The sequence below is a fragment of the Panthera tigris genome, chromosome A1, assembly GCF_018350195.1.
Source record: "Panthera tigris isolate Pti1 chromosome A1, P.tigris_Pti1_mat1.1, whole genome shotgun sequence".
NCBI classification, from domain to species: Eukaryota; Metazoa; Chordata; class Mammalia; order Carnivora; family Felidae; genus Panthera; species Panthera tigris.
The window spans coordinates 157,411,565-157,430,764 of NC_056660.1; positions in this window are offsets into that span (position 1 = coordinate 157,411,565).

Here is a 19,200-nt window from a genome sequence, read left to right on the forward strand (position 1 = left end):
TTCCCCAAAGAAGGGGCAGGGTGGAGGTCCCTATAATAGAATAAAAGTGTTTAGAAACATGAACGACAATCACTATGCAAGTAAAGAACAGGCAATGTAAATCCTTATTTTTCCATCCTGAATATTATCCCTTCTATAGTTCATGCATTTAAGCATCATTCAAAAATTTTAAAGTAAATCTCAATTTGAATTAATTTAGATAAAATAATATAAATATAACATAATAGACTTAAATTCTTTAAATTTATTTAAAGTAGACAGGGTTATGAAAAAAATTTTTCTCACTTTTAATTTGACACAATTTTAGGTTTATAGAAAGTTGCAAAAATAGTACACATAGATCTTATATATCTTTTATTAAGCTTCCTCAAAGGTTTCCATCTTACCTTTAGTACACTTAGCTAAACAAGGACATTAATATTGATAGAATACTATTAACTAATCTTTATCTTTCTTCAAGTTTTCTCATTATTAGATTGGAGTTATGCATTTTTTAGCAATAAGTGATGTTATGCTCATTCTCCCTGCCCTTTATCAGAAGGTATAGATATCCATATGGCTAATTACTAGTGATGCTACCTCTTTTTATTTTTTTAAAGCTTATTTATTTTGAGCGAGAGAGAAAGGGAGAGACAGTGTGAGTGAGGGGCAAAGAGAGGGAGAGAGAGAATCCCAAGCAGGCTCCCTGATGCCAGTGCAGAGCCCAACACAGGACTCAATCTCAGGAACCATGAGATCATGACCTGAGCCAAAATTAAGAGTTGGATACTTAACCAACTGAGCCACCCAGGTGCCCCATAGTGATGCTATCTCTGATTATTTGATCAAGATGGCATTGGCCAGGTTATTTTCCACTATCAAATTACTATTTGAGAAAGAATATTTCAGTGCAAAAATAGTTGGTGAAGTCATGATGAGAAGAACCACAGTATATGAATTTCCAAATTTATATTTTTTAGATAAAATGAATGTAATTTAACTTCCATAGATATTTGGGTTTATGACCCTAACTACTTATTATTCTACATGTCAGGAGATTGCTTTTCAGTCTTGCTGATTGTATTTCTTGCCTGTCATATTTGGGATCAAGATTGGCCCACTCCTTTAACCACAATTAGAGACAATTGTTTGAGGGCTGCTTTTTCTGCCTATTTACAACAGCATCAGTTCAATCCTTCAAGGACTGAAATTTGTTTAAACAATAAGCAGATTAATTCTAACATTCACTGGAGGGAGAGGAGAAGTAAAGTCGGGTTCAGTCCATTGTTTTTATTCCTCAGTGGCCTTGCTAGAAAGAAAGCCTAAAGATGAGCAATCCCACAGCTGGTGGGGGGAGTTCAGTTGCTTCCTACCCCAGCACAGACAACTAAGTTCCCAGCTGATCATATCTGCTCTCCCCCTCTGGGCCTCTTTGTGTACCACCTACCAGAAAGAGAAAACTAATTCCTGAATGCAGAATTGGTTAAAGAATTCTAAGTTAGTTTCTGATAAACTCAGGAGATGTCTCATAAAAATATGGAAAATATGAGTTTGAATTCCTTTGAAAGAGGAATCCCCACCATTCTTAAAGTGTCAATTTCTGCAGATATGTTTACCTTCCACTTTTTCTTCTTATGGTTGAGTTCAGGTATCCTTAATTCTATCGAAAGTGGGAAAACAAAACACAGTGGAGGGAACCAAGTGTTTGAAGACAATATTCTCTTAAACCTGACTTACTCCATTCAGTTATTGTATCTTTCTATTTACTCTGAACATTTGTGTTTGCATCCCTTTCCCCAGAACCACCTGCAGACTCTTTCCTATACTGTTCGGTCTTGGCCCTGCTGTATACATAGCTCTTTAGACATAGCAAGAAAGAGGCAAAGACCAGTGGGTTCAATATCTTAAGCAAACATGAATTAGCCAGGTCTGGGTTGTTAGTTCTCAGGGAGAAACTAACAGGTGGCAAGAGTTGGTTCCTAGCCCATGAACTTAGGAAAGGTGTATCTTGTGTGCGTGTGTTGGGGTTGGGGGGGTATGGTGTGAGGGATGCTAACAAGGCAAAGAGGTCAATTTAAAGCTATTTATGTTCTTCTGACTCTCCAGTTCAGACTCCTGAGAGATTTAGGGTGGGCTCCATACCTGTGCATGAGGAAATGTGGTGGTTAGGCATTGGGAAAGCTGGTGAAGGGGGGGGGGGCGGTGGATAGGCATGAGAAATGCTTTGTAGGGTACAGTAATGGTGATCCACTTTATCTTTTTCCTGTGCTCTGTTGTGGGGCATAGCAGAAGCAGTGGCTTTAATTTTATTTGCAAGATTAGTTGAAAGTTGACTAGAAAATTGACATCATTTGACAAACTGGGCCCCAACTCTAGATGAACACTATTTCAAAAAAAAAAAAAAAGCACAGAATTAAGAACAGATTCTGGAGCCAGATTTACTGGGTTTGAATCCCAGTTCTGCCACTTAATAGCTGTGGATGTTTGTACATGTTTTTGACCTTTCGTTGCTTTAGTTTCCTCATTTATAAAATAGGGCTGTAATAGTAACTTTTTTGATGCAGTTATTATATATAACATTCCTATAATATTTTCTTGTGCAAATAAATAAGTTATTTTTACTGAGAAAAATAGCACCCTGAAAACACCTATTTGTAATAAAAGTTTTTTCAAATGGGGAGGAGGATGTGGGGTTGTGGAAGCACACTGGATAGGGAGGTGATTTCAGCTTAAAACTGCCTAGCTCTGGCAGTCACTTCTCACATCTCTCTCCTCTTTACCTGCTCACTAGTTTCCAATATGCTCCCCTTCCTCTTTTAGTTTTTTCTATCATAGTCTTGCATATTCTCAGTTGATTTTTCTCATAAGCCTGTCGAGAGAAGCAGGACAGATTTGATTAGCTCCAGTTCACTGAAATGTAAAAGAGTGAAGTAATTTACCCACAGCTTACAGTGCCAACTTTGGGTAACAGATCCTTCCTCTTGGAACATTTGGCATTTGATTTCATGGTGGAAGATAAACAGTGACTGAGTTAAAGGTAATGGAAGGACCTAGAGAGTTGCTCCTTCTAAACACATTCTCTAAAAATGGCACATTACAAAAAATAAGATACTATGTTGACTCAATATTGTCAAGTACCTGGAAATGTATTGTGTGACAGCATGAGTCAGTGTGTCCAACAGCCAGCATCAAGAGCGGTCATCAGATTTTGAGGCACAAAAGGGGGAACCTTTTTAAAAACTGTACTTATCCCTTCACCTCATCCTCCTGATATTAGAGCCAGCCTGTGATTCTGTGTGATTGAATAGTAACACAATTACCTCATTTTTATTTCCTAACATCATGTGGGAAGGTCTAGATCCGGCTCACATGAGCCATGATTACAGAAGTATAACAGTAACAGGCATTTATATGGTACATTATACTTTTCACAAAGATTTCACATCTACTGGATTCTCACTGCATAATTTTTCCCACTCTCATTTCACAGACAAATACCGGAAGTCTCAGGCAGGGAGGCCACCAGAGTTTACATAATTAACCTGACAGCTAAAGCTAGAGAAGTCAGGTCTATAGTGCTTCTATGTCTATTTGCATGGAATAGTTTGAGGTTTAATAGTTTGAGCAGCTGAGGGTGTGAGTCCTCTCAGTCCCTTACTAGCAATGTTAATTAGCATAATTCAGTTACCCTGAAGCTTCAGCATGCTCCTCTCTGCAATTGGGGAAATACTACTAACTACCGTTTATGAGAACTGAAAGCGGCTAGATCATGTAAATCACTAAGAACAGGGTTTGGCACACAGTAAGTGCTCAGTAGAGGCTGTCATGATTACTGGTCTGTCTTCTTCTGTCACTTTATTGGCTTTGCATCAAAGAGAACTGCCCATTTTCTGAGATTAATCCCAGAAGCACTATGTCCCTGGATTTATATTATCTTAAAATATTATTGCCCTTTGTTGCTTTGGAAGATGAAGCTTAATAGCTTCCTTGGCATTAGTACCCAGTCTATTGTTGGCTAATAATTTTCAAACAGTTTATAATGCATTAAATTCACCTGGGCAGCGTGTTTAAAATGCAAATTCCTAAGCATCCCTCCTTCCATTATGATTTTGAGATACTGTGGAGCCTAGGAATCTGCAGACTTTAACAAACGTATCCTGAAAGGTCATGAGACACATGTGAAAGACCCTTACCTGGAGTTGGCCCATACATACCCTCACAACCGACTCCTCCTTTTTTCTTTGTAATTGGCATGTCATCATAACCTCTTTTCTTTTTTTTTCTTTTTTTTTCTTCTCTTTGCTTCTCCTTCCTTCCTTCCTTCCTTCCTTCCTTTCTTCCTTCCTTCCTTCCTTTCTTCCATTCTTAGCATTTCAAATAGACTGCCTGAGGTTATTTTCCACTATTAGGATAGCTCTATTATTATCTTTTTAGAGAAAATGCCACTGAACCTGGGGGAAAAATACAGAGTAATTACTCAAAGAAAAAAATATATGTATAAATTCCCCGGAACCAATTAGAAAGACAATCATTAGGTTGAAGTGATCATTTGCTCACACATCACTATAGGTTTCTAACCCTACAAGGAGGAAAATAGCCCATGTTTGTTTCCAGGGCTTATTAATGTTAGACCCAAATTTGGTCTGCCCTGACAATGACTTTCAAAGTCTTCCCTGTAAAGATGCATAACTAGATGAAGATCATTATTCATACAACCCAACAGAAAACTTACATACATTAATCTTTTGCTTCAAGACAACCAGTGACTCCAAGAAAAACATTAGTTCCCACTTCCCACCCAAACCCCCACCTTATTGTAGCTAAGCGCTGGGAAACTAGTGAAGAGAGACAACTGCCAAATGTGAAACCACTTAAACTAACAAAGTATGATCACCTATTTGGGCGTTATATCTATAGTTTCAAAAAAATGTAGATACCTGGCAATAACTGGCTTTTGAAGAAATATAAATAGACAATCCAAAGCACAGGCTTCAAAGTGTTTTTTTTAGCCTGAATTATAGATTTGATTATCAATGATGGTTGTCAATTCTTAATGCACATTAGTATCATTTGAGTAGCTTTTAAACAGCACTGATGCCACACCCTAAGATTAATATTCAATTGGTGTGGCACAGAGCATGCTAGGTGATTCTACTGAGCACCAAGGCATGACTGTGAATATATATAATCAGATTTACTTGAAAATTGCCTGCTCTCTGCACTCCTCTGCAAGGTTTAGACATTGATAAAAACTAGAAGTAAAATAAAGCAGAGAATTTTGAGAACATTTTAGTCTCAGTTCCTGCATATTTTAGGGAAAGTGAAATATTAGGTCTAGAATTTCTTCCTGGTTGTCTCAGTTCTCCATTTTATTTTGCTAGAATATACTCAATCTTGTCAAAATACTCTTAGCACCTAGTGACACATAGAACCTCACAAATATTCCAAATTAATCTAAGCAATATAAGGAATGAAGGTAAAAAAAAATATGAAGTCTGTTGGTTAATAATTTCTCTTGGCTGAATCACAGTAGTCATAGGAGAAGTCACAGGAGTTGAGAGTTTATTCACCCCACCTCACCCTTTTTGGAGCTTGTAAAGATTAGCGAGGGAGATTTATATAAAGAAGGTATGTTTTGCCCTTGTCTGTATTTCTGGTTTTGTCCTTTTAAGTTCTCATCAAAAAAAGGTGCATTGAGATCATGATTTGTCTGTAAGCCTTATATAACATATTTTTCATTGTTGTTGCCAGGCATAAAGTTTATTTAATTTAGAAAGATCTCTTGGGGTGCCTGGGTGGCCCAGTGGATTGAGTGTCCGACTTCAGCTCAGGTCATGATCTCATGGTTCATGGGTTTGAGCCCCACATCGGGCTCTGTCCTGACAGCTCAGAGCCTGAAGCCTGCTTCAGATTCTGTGTCTCCCTCTCTCTCTGCCCCTCCCCTGCTCATGCTCTGTCTCTCTCTTGCTCTCTCTGTCAATAATAAACATGAAAGAAACAGAGAAAGATCTCTAATAGAGTTATGGTACTTGCTTTTCCATATTTTTAAAGACCTTTTATAAACTACATTCTTTCCTGATTTTATCTCATGATGCAAAATCTGCTGGTTTATATAATTAACATTTTTTTTCTTTCTATATTTTCACCAAATCATTATCTCTTATTTATATTCCTTTTTCTTTTTGCTGTCACTTCCGGGAAACTTTTCTTAATTTATATTCCCTTCCTCCCACTGACTTTTATTTTCATTTTTGCCATCATATTGTTCATTTCCAAGAGATCTTTTTTGTTTTAGGAATATTTGTTTTTATTTTTCCCTGTCATTCTCTTATGGTTCCAGTTTTCTTCATGTCTTTGGGAATATTCACACCAGGTTTTTTGGGTGTTTTTTGTTTGTTTTTAAGTTTTCCTCTCTCTCTGTAGCCCACCAAGTTATTTTTTTTTCTTTTTGATTTCAGCTCCGTCTATCATTCCTCTGATCTCTGGTGATTCTTGGTTGCTCAACCTTGTTTAAGAATAAGGCAAGGAAAGGCTAATTAGAAGTGATTATTTCAATAAGGACTGACGTTGGCAAGATTTGATGTAGGATGGTGTAGCCTAATACTTAAGTAGAGAAAATTTGAATGTCAGAATCTTTAAGTTTTTCCTCTTGGGTCAGTCAGATCCTACAGAAAACCCTTGCTAACCTTCAGTGTGGAGGGAGAAGGTTTGCCTGTCAGAGGAAAAAGAACCCTGGAAAACTCAGCATTCATTATGCCTAACTTAGTTTCATATGAAACCTCCATCTTTAACTGTGCCTGTGTCCCTGGTAAATCTGTTTTACTCTTCATGGGGAAGAAACCTTCTGTCTTTGGCTAGGGTTGCAAATAAGTGGTTTCCTGGCAGTGAACCAGGGGTCTGGTTGCTTATAAAACAGACTTTCAAGTAATCCTTTTCATTTTAGCATCTCTTTTTGTCCCAGCTTCCAACTTAAGTTAAACTGTTATAGATGTAAGTTTTTATGTATAACCTATGTCACCACAAAGCAAAAACCTATGGTAAACACACAAAATATAAGGAAAAAGGAACATAAACATACCATTAAAGAAAGTCATCAAAGCATAAAGGAAGAGAACAAGAGAAAAAGAAACAGAGAGGAACTGCAAAAACAGCCAGTAAACAATTAACAAAATGGCAATAAGTACATATCTATCATAAATTGCTTTAAGTGTAAATGGGACTAAATTAGCCAATTTAAAGGTATACAGTGGCTGAATGGATTTTTTAAAAAGATCTATCTCTATGCTGCCTACAAAAGACTAACTTCAGATGTAAGGACACATACAGACTGAACGTAAAGGGAAGAAAAAAGATATTCCACGCAAGTGGAAAACAGAAGAAAGCTGAAGTAGCTATACTTACATCAGATAAAATAGACTTTAAAACAAAGACAGTAATAAGAGACAAAGATGGGTGTTACATAATGATAAAGGGGTCAGTCCAACAGGAGGCTATAACATGTGTAAATATTCATGCACCCAACATAGGAACACCTAAATATATAAAGAAATATTAACAGATTTAGAGGGAGAAATAAAAACAGAAATACAATAATAGAGGATTTTAATATCCCACTGACATCAATAGATAGATTATCCAGACAGATAATCAACAAGGAAACATCAGCCTTAAATGACACTCTAGACCAGATGGACTTAATAGATATATGCAGAACATTACACCCAAAAGCAACAGAACATTCTTCTCAAGTGCACATGGAGCATTTTTCAGGATAGATCACAAAACAGGAAAGGGCACAAAACAAATCTTAATAATTTTAAGAGGATTGAAATCCTATCAAGCATCTTTTCTGACCATAACTGTATGAAATTAGAAATTAATTATATGAACAAAACTGGAAAATTCACAAATATGTGGAGATTAAACAGCATGTTACTAAAAAAACAGTGGGTCAAAGAAGAAACCATAAGAGAAGTAAAAAATACCTTTATGGAAGTATAAAAATAGAAATAGAACATACGAAAATTTGTGCGATGCAGCAAAAGGTAGTTCTAAGGCGCAAGTTTGTAGCAATAAAAGCCCACCTTAAGAGACAGTAAACATCTCAAAAAAAAACAACTTAACTTTATACCTAAAGGAACAAGAAAAAGGAAAAAAAAAACAAAGTTCAAAATTAGTAGGGGGAAAGAAATAAATAAGTCAGGGTAGAAACAAATGGAGACTAAAAAATATAGAAGAAATCAATGAAACTAAGAGCTGGTTTGTTGAAAAGATAAATAAAATTGATAAATCTTTAATCAGATTCATCAAAAAAAATGACTCCAATAGATAAATTCCTGAAAACATATACACTTCTAAGACTAAATCAATGAAATAGAAAATCTGAACAGACTGATTACTGATAAGGAGATTGAATCAGTAATCAAAGACCTCATAAGAAAAAAAGTCCAGGACCAGATGACTTCACTGGTGAATTCTATAACACATTCAAAGAATAATTAATATCAATATTACTTGTATTCTTCCAAAAAAATAGAATTAGAATAGGAGGGAACTCTTTCAAACTCATTTTATGAGGACAGTATTATCTTGGTACCAAAACCAGACAAGGACATCATAAAAAAAGAAAATTACTGGTGAATATCCATGCTGAATAGATATAAAAATCCTCCACAAAATATTAGCAAACAAAATTTAATAATAAAATTATTATACATAATGATCAAGCGAGATTTATTCCAGTGATACAACTTTTGAAAATCAGTCAATGTGTTATACTATATTAACAACATCAAGGATAAACATCATATGATCATCTCAACATGCAGAAAAGGCATTTGACAAAATTCAGCATCCATTTATGATACAATCTCTCAACAAAGTGTGTATATAGAGAAGTCACCTCAACATAAAATTTTTAAAAAGCCATATATGACAAACCCACAGCTAACATCCTTCTTAATGATGAAAAGCTGAAAGCATTTCCTCTAAGATCAGGAACACAAGAATAGCCACTCTCATCACTTTTATTCAACACGGTATTTAAAGTCCTAGCCAGAGCAATTATGTGAGGAAAAAAAAATTCTAGATGCAGAAAATAATAATAATAATAATAATAATAATAATAATTGCAATAGAAAATCCTAAAGACTCCATATAAAAACTCTTAGGACTAATAAATGAATTCAGTAAAGTAGATACCAAATCAATACACAAAAATCTGTTGCATTTCTGTAGACCAATAATAAACTATTGGAAGGAGAAATAAAGAAAACAATTCCACTTACATTTGCATCAAAAAGAATAAAATACTTGAGAATAAATTTAAGCAAGAAGGTGAAAGAACTGTCTATTGAAAACTACAAGACATCAATGAAAGAAACTGAAGAAGACCTAATACATGGAAAGATATTCCATGCTCATGGATTGAAAGAATCAATATTGTTGAAATGTTCATACTATCCAAAGCAATCAACAGATTCAGTGCAATCCCTATCAAATTTCCAATGCAATTTTTCAAAGAAATTGAATAATCCTAAAATTTTTATGCAACAATAAAAAAAATCCAAATAGTCATAGGAATCTTAAGAAAGAAAAAGTTGAAAACATCACACATCCTGATTTCACACTATATTACAAAGCTATAGTGGTTAAAACAGTATGGTATTGAAATAAAGCAGATTCTTTATACTGGATACTAACCCTTTATCCAGAGGGTTATTCATAGATTAATGAAACAGAATAGAGAGTACAGGAATAAACCCATACATACAGGGTCAATTAATTTACAACTCCGGATATAATTTACAACTCAAGAATATACAATGGAAGGATAGTCTCTTTAATAAATGGTGTTGGAAAAACTGAACAGCCACAAGCAAAAGAATGACACTTGGCCACTGTCTTATACCATACACAAAAATTAGTTCAGAATGGATTACAGAATTCTCCCTTCTGCCTATAAAGTTTTTTCATTCTGTACAGTTCCAAAGAACTCTTTTCTCTCTGTTAGATGGAATGCTACTCAATTCATGAATCATTGGATAAAGCCAATACAATCTTAAAAAAAAAAAAAAAAAGGATTAAAGACTTGAAACCTGAAACCTTAAAATTTCTAGACAAAAACATAGGCAATAAGCTCATTGACATAGGTCTTGGTGAAGATTTTTTGAATCTGACACCAAAAACAAAAGCAACATAAACAAAAATAAATAAGCGAGACTGTGTCTTACTAAAAAGCTTGTGTATAACAAAGGAAACCATTAACAGAATGAAAAGGTAACCTACAGAATGGGAGAAGATATTTGCAAATCGTATATCTGATCATGAGCTAATATCCAAAATATATAAAGAACTAATTCAATAGCAAAAACAAACAGCACAACAACGAAAAACAATCTGATTTAAAAAATGGGCAAAAGATCTAAAAAGACATTTTTCCAACCTGTGTGAGGAGGTATCTCATCATGGTTTTGATCTGTATTTTGGTGATGATGAGTGATATTGAGCATCTTTTCATGTGTCTGCTATCCATCTAGATGTCTTCTTTGGAAAAGTCTATTCATGTCTTCCTCCCATTTCTTAATTGTATTATTTTTTGGGTGTTGAGTTTGTGAGTTCTTTATACATTTTGGATGCTAACCCTTTATCCAATATGTTGTTTACAAATATCTTTTCCTATTCTGTAGGCTACCTTTCAATTTTGTTGATTGTTTCCTTCACTGTGGAGAAGTTTTTTTTTTTTTTTTTTTATCTTGATGAAATCCCAATAGTTCATGTTTGCTTTTGTTTCCCTTGTCTTCAGCAACAGGTCTAGAAAGAAGTTGCTCTAGCCAAGGTCAAAGAGGTTGTTGCCTCTGTTTTCTTCTAGGATTCTGATGGTTCCCTGTCTCACATTTAGACCTTTCATCCCTTTTGATTTTATTTTTGTGTATAGTGTAAGAAAGTGGTCTTGTTTCATTCTTCTGCATGTCACTGTCCAGTTTTCCCAACACCATTTGTTGAAGAGACTTTTTTTCCATTGGATAATCTATCCTTCTTTGTCAAAGATGACTTGAACATACAGAGGGAGGTCAGTGGCAGATGGGCTAGATGGGTGATGGGTGTTGAGGAGGGCATTTGTGATGAGCACTGGGTGTTGAATGTAAGTGATGAATCACTGAATTCTACTCCTGAAACCAATACTGCACTATATATTAACTAAAATTTAAATTTAAAAAAAAATTAAAAAAGATTTTTCCAAAGAAGACATACAGATGGCCAACAGGTATATGAAGGTTGCTCAGCATCATTAATCATTAGGGAAATATAAATTAAAACTTCAATGAGAGATCACCTTACACCTGTTAGGATGGCTATTATCAAACAGACAAGAAATAACAAGTGTTGGCAAGAATGTGGAAAAAAGGGAACCCTCATGCACTGTTCATTGGAATGTAAATAGGTGCAGCCACTATGGAAATTTCATTAAAAAATTAAATATGGAACCATATGATCTAGCATTTCCACTTCTGGATATTTATGCAAGGAAAATTAAAATGCTAACTTGAAAATATATATATATATACACCCGTGCTTGTTGTAGCATTATTTGCAGTAGCCAAGATATGGAAATAGTCTAAGTGCCCAACAGTGGATGAATGGATAAATAAAATGTGGTATATATAAAGTAGAATATTATTTAGCCATAAAAAGGAATTAAATCTTGCCATTTGTGACCACGTGGATGGATCTTGAGGGCATTGTACTAAGAGAAAAAAAAAATCAGAGAAAGACAAATACAGTATGACCTCTCTTATATGTGGAATCTAAAAACAAAGCAAACAGCAACAAAAAGCAAATTCATAGATACAGAAAACAAATTGGTGGTTGGCAGAGGTAGGGGTGGAGGGTGGGAGAAATGGGTGAGAGGGGTCAAAAGGTAAAAAGGAAAAATAAATAAATAAATTTGCTGCATTGCTGAGCAATAAAACAAAACAAAACAAAGAGCATCTTACACTGAGTGTTTGTCATGTGTGAAAGCAATGGATTCTCTGTTGTGTAAGAACACATATATATCCATCTTGAATAAAAAGTGAGAAAAAGAGCCTGGCTTATCCACTATTGCGACTATATAAAACAAGTGTCGTCAAATAAACATGGAATAGTTACATTCACAACGATTGGATCAGAGATCTGAGGTGAATATGGAGGTGAAGCAAGTGGAACAATAAAAGTTCAGTCAATGTGTGGTTCTTTGAGTCTGAGGTAATTTCAGCACCCATGCTGGCTGCATCTTCTCTCTGCAACCTGACGTGTCTGTTGGGCTCTTCATTTACATAGCTTTTCCCTTATTAGCAGGAACTGGCTTTCTTTTAAAGTTGTTCTTTAAAAAAAAAATTCCATTTTCTTAGGTCTGCTAAACTATTTGCTTTTCTGCTTCCACAATTTTCTTGTTACTGCTTCTAATGCTGTTCTCACCGTTTCATGAGTTTATGCTGTAAAGAAATCCTTTCACTGTAGTTTTTGAGAAGTTTTTGGAGGAAGTAAGTGTAAGCACATATATTTAGTCAGCTAAATTTTACTTGGGGGTATAATAGTCAAACAAGTAGGCACAGTCTAAATGACCCCCAATATTTGATTAAATAAACCATAGGGCACTCATATAATAGAAAACTTTTCAATCATTAAAAACTATGCAATTGAGTACTTACTGACATGAAAACATATTGGTTTCCATATGGAAAGTGACAGGTTAATAACATTAATAATAGTAGCTAACAAAGCACTTTCTCTGTCCTCGCCATTCTGCTAAAATATTCTAATGGAGCTCTCCATGTAATCTCTCTCTTTCACACACAAAATTCTATAAGGAAGCTACTATTTTTATCCATTTATAGATGAGGAAACTGAGGCTCAGAGAGATTAAGAAATTTCCTCATGGTCACAATGTCTTTGGCACATATTTGAAGAGACTATAACTGAGTTCAAAAATGACAGAAACAGAGCTTACAGGCACCAATGAGTTCTATTCACAAGCTTATATCAAGCATCAAAACAATAGGAGAACAATATTGACAAGGATGCCTCTGACCAAACATAGCCTCTGGTGTTCTTCTCCTTCCCCCATTGACAAGGCAGTGGTCAGTGGCTTGAGAAGGTGAGAAGTCTGACAAGTCCAAGAGGCTCAAGGCAAAGAGTAGTCAGGCTTGTTTTCTATTCTACTTTTCAGGCTGTTTCATTGCCCAGAAACATATTATTCTATCATGTAGGGTGAAAATTCTACAATTTAGCAGTCCTAATGTCTGGTTTTGTCTAGGTTCTGGACCCAAAGATGTTTTTTGTGAAACACTTATGTGATTTACTTTACACCTAAATTATGGGAATCTTCTATTTATATGCATTTAGTGGCTCTCCATAAACAGGTCTGGCCATAGCCTATTGTACAGAATTAATAAGCAAAGTTTATGGTCATTCTGGTACATGTTGACTGAGTAACAGACCTGGACAGAGACCTGGACAGACCTGGATATTACCTGGAATAATGCCTGATTCCCATTTGAGAATTCAGGGTGGTAGCAACCTTGCATATGTGTTTCACAGGACAGTGGCAAGGGAGGAATAAAATAAAATGAACCAAGGCATTAGAAAACATGAGATACCTGTTTGAGTTTCTCTCAGATTTCCATTAATATGGTGACAGCTGAAAGTGTGCAGCCCAAGGGGGCTTGGAAGTGGCTGAAACACCAGTGGACTCTAAGAAGCTGAGGGCCCCTGTCCTTTGAGATTCTAATTAAATGCTGTCCATTGTGTGGTGAGATCCCATACCCTTTCCAAGCTCTCCAAAAATATTCAGCAAGAAGTGGAGCCCTGCTCTACTAGAGCAACACATTCCTACATCAGTGGTTTTCAAACATTTTAAGCAGTAGAGATGTTATTTTAGATGGCACTCTTACATCAAAAAAAAAAAAAAAAAAAAAAAAGATTAAAAAGGAACTGGGACCTTTCTGACTATGTAGAGATGAGGGACAAGGAATCAGCTCAGGGCATCTATCTCGAATATTTTCATGGAATCAGAGTGCCTTTATAGAGAAAGCCATTTTGAAAACTACTGCTCTACTTATTGCCACACTGGATGTGTTACAGAAAATATATTAACTGGTGTATGGGCTATAAATCTTAAAGTCGTCAGTTTAACTTCAAATGGAACAGGAAATTTGTGCACAAAATGTTTCTAATTATTTCCCTTGGGCTTTTGACTTTATCTAAGTCCTAGCTTTACTGGATTTAAAGAAGAAGTGAAAGCAAGTAACTAGATAGTTTACTCTGGCCTATGCAGACCATCCTGCCACCTGTCCAAAAAGCAACTGGCTATATTTTACTCATTCATTCATTCATTCATTCAACGAATGTTTATTATGCTTTAATCAAGTGCCAAGAACTACTCTAGCTGGTATGGAAATTGTTTCCATGTCCTGTATTGACTGTTACATCTTTACATGAATTCTTGGAACCATAGATGCTTCTGCTTCTTGATGCCTTTTCAGATCAGAATAAGCTATGAATGTTTGGATGTGTTTCTGTCAGTGCTCAAACTCTTGAAGTTCTTGATGGATTTGGTCCCATCCAGCAGGATCAACCCAGAAAGTCTCAATATCTAGAGCTTGCTCCAGTTATTACATTCACATGAAGGAGGACTCTGGTCTAAGACACAGGAACACAAAGATCATATCATTGATAAGAAACGGTAGGCCAGGAGAGACCTTCAGAAGCTTTCTATTTGTTGCTTATTTGGATCATATGCCACTTAAAAAAATGCAACTATTCCCCAGACCTAGACTCTTTAGATAAATTGTGAAGAAAAACGGTACCTTTAAAAATATCTCATGTCTTATTTGTATCAAGTTATATACATAGTTAGATCAACTACTTCTGCTTTGCTTATCATGAAAAGCAACAGTCCTTTTCCCTCCTCAGTCTATATACCATTTCCATGTCCTCCAGGACAACCCTTTCTACTTTCTTAGCTTTTAGTATTTTACCTTCATTTTGTTTCCGTATCTCTAAATAATATTTTCTTTTTTATTAATGTTTTTTCAGTTTTAAGCATTATGTGGCCTAAAAACATCTAGCTCTCTAACCACCATTACACTCTAGCCATACACAGTAACCTCCGTCTTTTCATATAATTATGTAACAATCCTATCTAATATATACTCATGATTAGTTTGCATGGTTAGACTACGTAAAGTTTATTTACCCCTGAGGCACATTATCCACTATGATCTCTAAGTTCCATACTCCATTGAATCCATCAATCTTATCTCCCTGGGTACATTCTCCCAGAGCCTTCTAGCCTCACCTGTCTGGACAGGATTTTGTCCTTCATACTTGGAGCACTTTTGGGTACCTTCGTCATCATCACAGATTCTCTTCACCACCCTCTTGAGCTGGAACCACTTTTCTGGATCCTGTATCTTCTGCCCTCTTGGTATTTTCTCTGGTTTTTATAGAGCACTTTTTAAAGTAGAGTCTTTAAAAAGGGCACATATCTGAATATACCTTAAATCTACCCTCACATTTGGGAATTTAGTTCCATATATAATTAACTTTAGGAAAAATAATTTTTCTTGGAATATTATAAACTTTTTCAATGTCTTTCAGCTGCCACAAGTCTTTCTGAGAAGTTCAAAGTTATCATGATTCCTATTTTCTTTATTTTCTTTCTGGAACCCTTATTATTATTATTTTAATTATCCCCAGTGTTCTAAAATTTCACTGTGATGTACCTCAGTGCAGGTCTATTTTCACTCATTGTGCTGGACATTTAGTATGTCTTTCAATCTGGAAACTCTTGTCCTTCAGGAAATCTGAAGGACAGACCAGAAACTCATTTCCTTGCCATTGATATTATTTGTTCTCTTTTCTGGAACTTCTTTTATTTAGATATCTGGACCTCCTGGATTGGTCATTCTTATGGGCAGGGGTTATTTCATATTCATATTTTTTTCTGCAAGAGATCAAATAGAAATAGCAACTTAGAACTGCTTTAAATTAAGTTCTTTTTAAAATGATTTAATCTTTATTTTTTATTAAAGTATTGTTAACGTACAGGGTTATGTTAGTTTCAGGGGCACAATATGATTTGACAATTCTATCCATTACTCAGGCTCATCACAAGTGTATTCTTAATCCCCTTTATCTATTTTTTCCATCCCTCCACCCACCTCATATTTATATTTTTATCTCTCTGAGTCCCAGATATTTTATCTTTAGTAGTTGCTCGGTCAATAATGTTGAATCAGACTAAATTGAGTGAGTTTATATTAAGAAAATTCTGTCCTCCTGGGATTCCCTCCTTCTATACCATATCTACTTACTGACATTCTGTCCATTCTCTAAAATCTGACCTGTCTCCTTTCCTCTGATTCTTCCACTCTTTCCCTGCAGTGCTCTAATGCATCTATCACCTGCCTCTTTGGCATACATTTAATTGCTTATATGAATTCTATGTAATTTTAGATTGTAAACCCCTGGAAGGTAGGAAATTGGTCTTAAGCATCTTTGTGTACTGTCTACCACCCACATATTATCTCCAATAATCTAAACCAGTGCCTACCACTACCGGGTTCTTAATAAATGTTTGCTTGAATGAATGAATAAATAAAAGAAAGTAAGGAAATTGACATCTTCTTAAAAGTCATGTCACAGAAACTCCAAGTAGCTAAGTTCATGTTCCAATGAACAACATGACCCTCAATGGTATAATGGAAAAAAACAAACAAACAGGTATAAGCTCTTTATTTCAGCTAAGGAAGGGTGAATACAGAAAAATAGGACCATAAGGTATGATGAAAAATAAATCCTCAAAGACACTGTTTCTGAATCTTAAAACACAGCAGAAACAGCTCTTTTAAAAAGCCAGCTGAGTACTTTTTTTTCTGTTAATTTTTGCTGTAATGTATATATATTAATCCAATTTTGAATCCGATTGGCATTGACTCAGTTATTAATTGTACTTAAGGAAAATTTATAGGCAATAAGATTAATAATTAGTCAACAAGATTATTTTCCAGGTTAACTTTATTTTGCCACTATTTGTATGTGGTGAAACTTACCAGAGTACTTCTAAAGAGGATTGTCAGTAAAGGAAACTGTGAATTTCATTTCTATGTCAGGGAATAAAATTTCTTTATAAAATGAAGAATAGAACAATGTAAAAAGGAAAATGATCCTGGGTATATCATAATAATGTATCAGTGTAGCTACAGGAGATATTTTGAACATCACCACAAAGCACTGTTGGGTGAGATCCAAGTGTGTGTTTTCTATTGACCATGACAGTCTGAGCAATGTTTAGCTGAGGTCTGCACGTGTAATTGTTTCCAAAGTGTACATGGGGTATGATTCATTGATCTTTCAGGTATCCTGACTCAATAAAAAGTTTTGGCATATTGACATAATCAGAAGAAATGTTTTGGCATCAAGTGAAAACCTTGAATCTAAAAATAATTCTTCAATATGCAGAAATATCCTTGAAATAAGGATGAGCAAGTGGTGTTTCTATTGCTCCACAATAGAGCTGTATCTATGCTGCAAAAGAAAAGAGAATTTCAGAAATTATTCAGATGAATCAAGACAAAAACAAGCCAATACAAACTGGCCCTGATTAGTTCTAATGAGTAGGTTTTTAAATCTGGAATGCCTGCATAATTTCCTCAACATTTTTCTCTAATCGGTATCCATACAAATAATTTTTTGACTTTGTCTAATTCTCCATACGCAATTTTTTTTAATTTCTCAACTGTAATATGGCATAAGGCCTCAGGTAGCCTATTTATGTGTTGCCTTCAAAAATAGCTCCAAATTACTGAGACCCTGCTGTGTGATGGCCTTATTGTATACGTAACCTCATTAATCCTGAGAACATTCCCAGGAGAAAGGTATTTATTAGACCCACATTACAGACAAGGAAACCAGAGTCAGAGAAATGAAATAACCTTGCCAAGGTCTGAATCTAGTGAGTTCCTAAGCTTAGATTTGAACCTAGATTTATTAAAGTTAGTTCCCCTTTAAAAATGCTGTATTGCTACTTTTATGTCCTTATGTATAGCACGGAAGAGATGTTGGTCATTCACTGTTAGTAGACCCAATGCCATGAGTTTATTGTCTAGGAGTTCTGCCATCCCACTGTGCCTGAATCTTTGTAATCAAAAGAAACAATTTTGCAGATGTCTGCCAAAGGCAGGGATACAGTTGTGGTTGTAGACATCAAGTTGCCAATTATGAAGTGTCTGTGTTGAACTCAGCTCTGTGCTGAGCTTAATGGACCCACAAAACACTGGAAGATCCAGTCTCCTTCTCTGATAAACTAAACAGACATTGTTTCTATGAAAATTTTTCCTGGGGCCCCTGGGTGGCTCAGTCGGCTGAGCATCCAACTTCAGCTCAGGTCATGATCTCGCGGTTTGTGAGTTCGAGCCCCACGTCAGGCTCTGTGCTGACAGCTCAGAGCCTGGATGGAGCCTGTTTTGGATTCTGTGTCTCCCTCTCTCTCTGCCCCTCCCCTGCTCACACTCTGTCTCTCACTGTCTCTCAAAAATAAGTAAACATAAAAATTTTTTTTAATTAAAATAAAAAAAAAATTTTTCCTACTTTTCAAGCATTTCACCAGTGGCCATTGAAATGATTTTAGGTGGTTACCCTGAATTAGGTAATACTGAATTTCGAAGAGAGATGTATTCCTTTTTCTATCCTTCAATAACCATCAAGAAGAATGGCTCAGTTTGGTGCTAGTATGCTTTTAAAATTCCTGCTAATCTCTTTTGTCAATGAAGTCAAAGTAGGTATTTGGCTCAGAGGCTTTGGCAAGCAAGAGACCATTTATTTTATTGGTATCCTCTATTTATGAAAACTGATGCTAACTTTCTGTTTATAAAGTGATATAAACTGCCCTTTCTAAATGAATTTAGGCTAAAAAGTGAGTCACTGAAATAAAGTTAATAAAAAAATCTAATAATACAGACATATGGCAACAATACATGTTAAGCAATAATACCAGGATATGGCAAGAAAGCTAACCCTGAAAAAATCTAAAGAGAAGAGGCAGGGTCTTGGGCAGGTCATTTTGTATTATGCCATGGACTAGGCTCTGCCTCAGCTCAATTGCAGGGAAAAACTGTCTCCAACTCCTTCTGTAAAGAATTACAGAAAATTCTGTAAAAATGTCTGTAAAAAACAGAA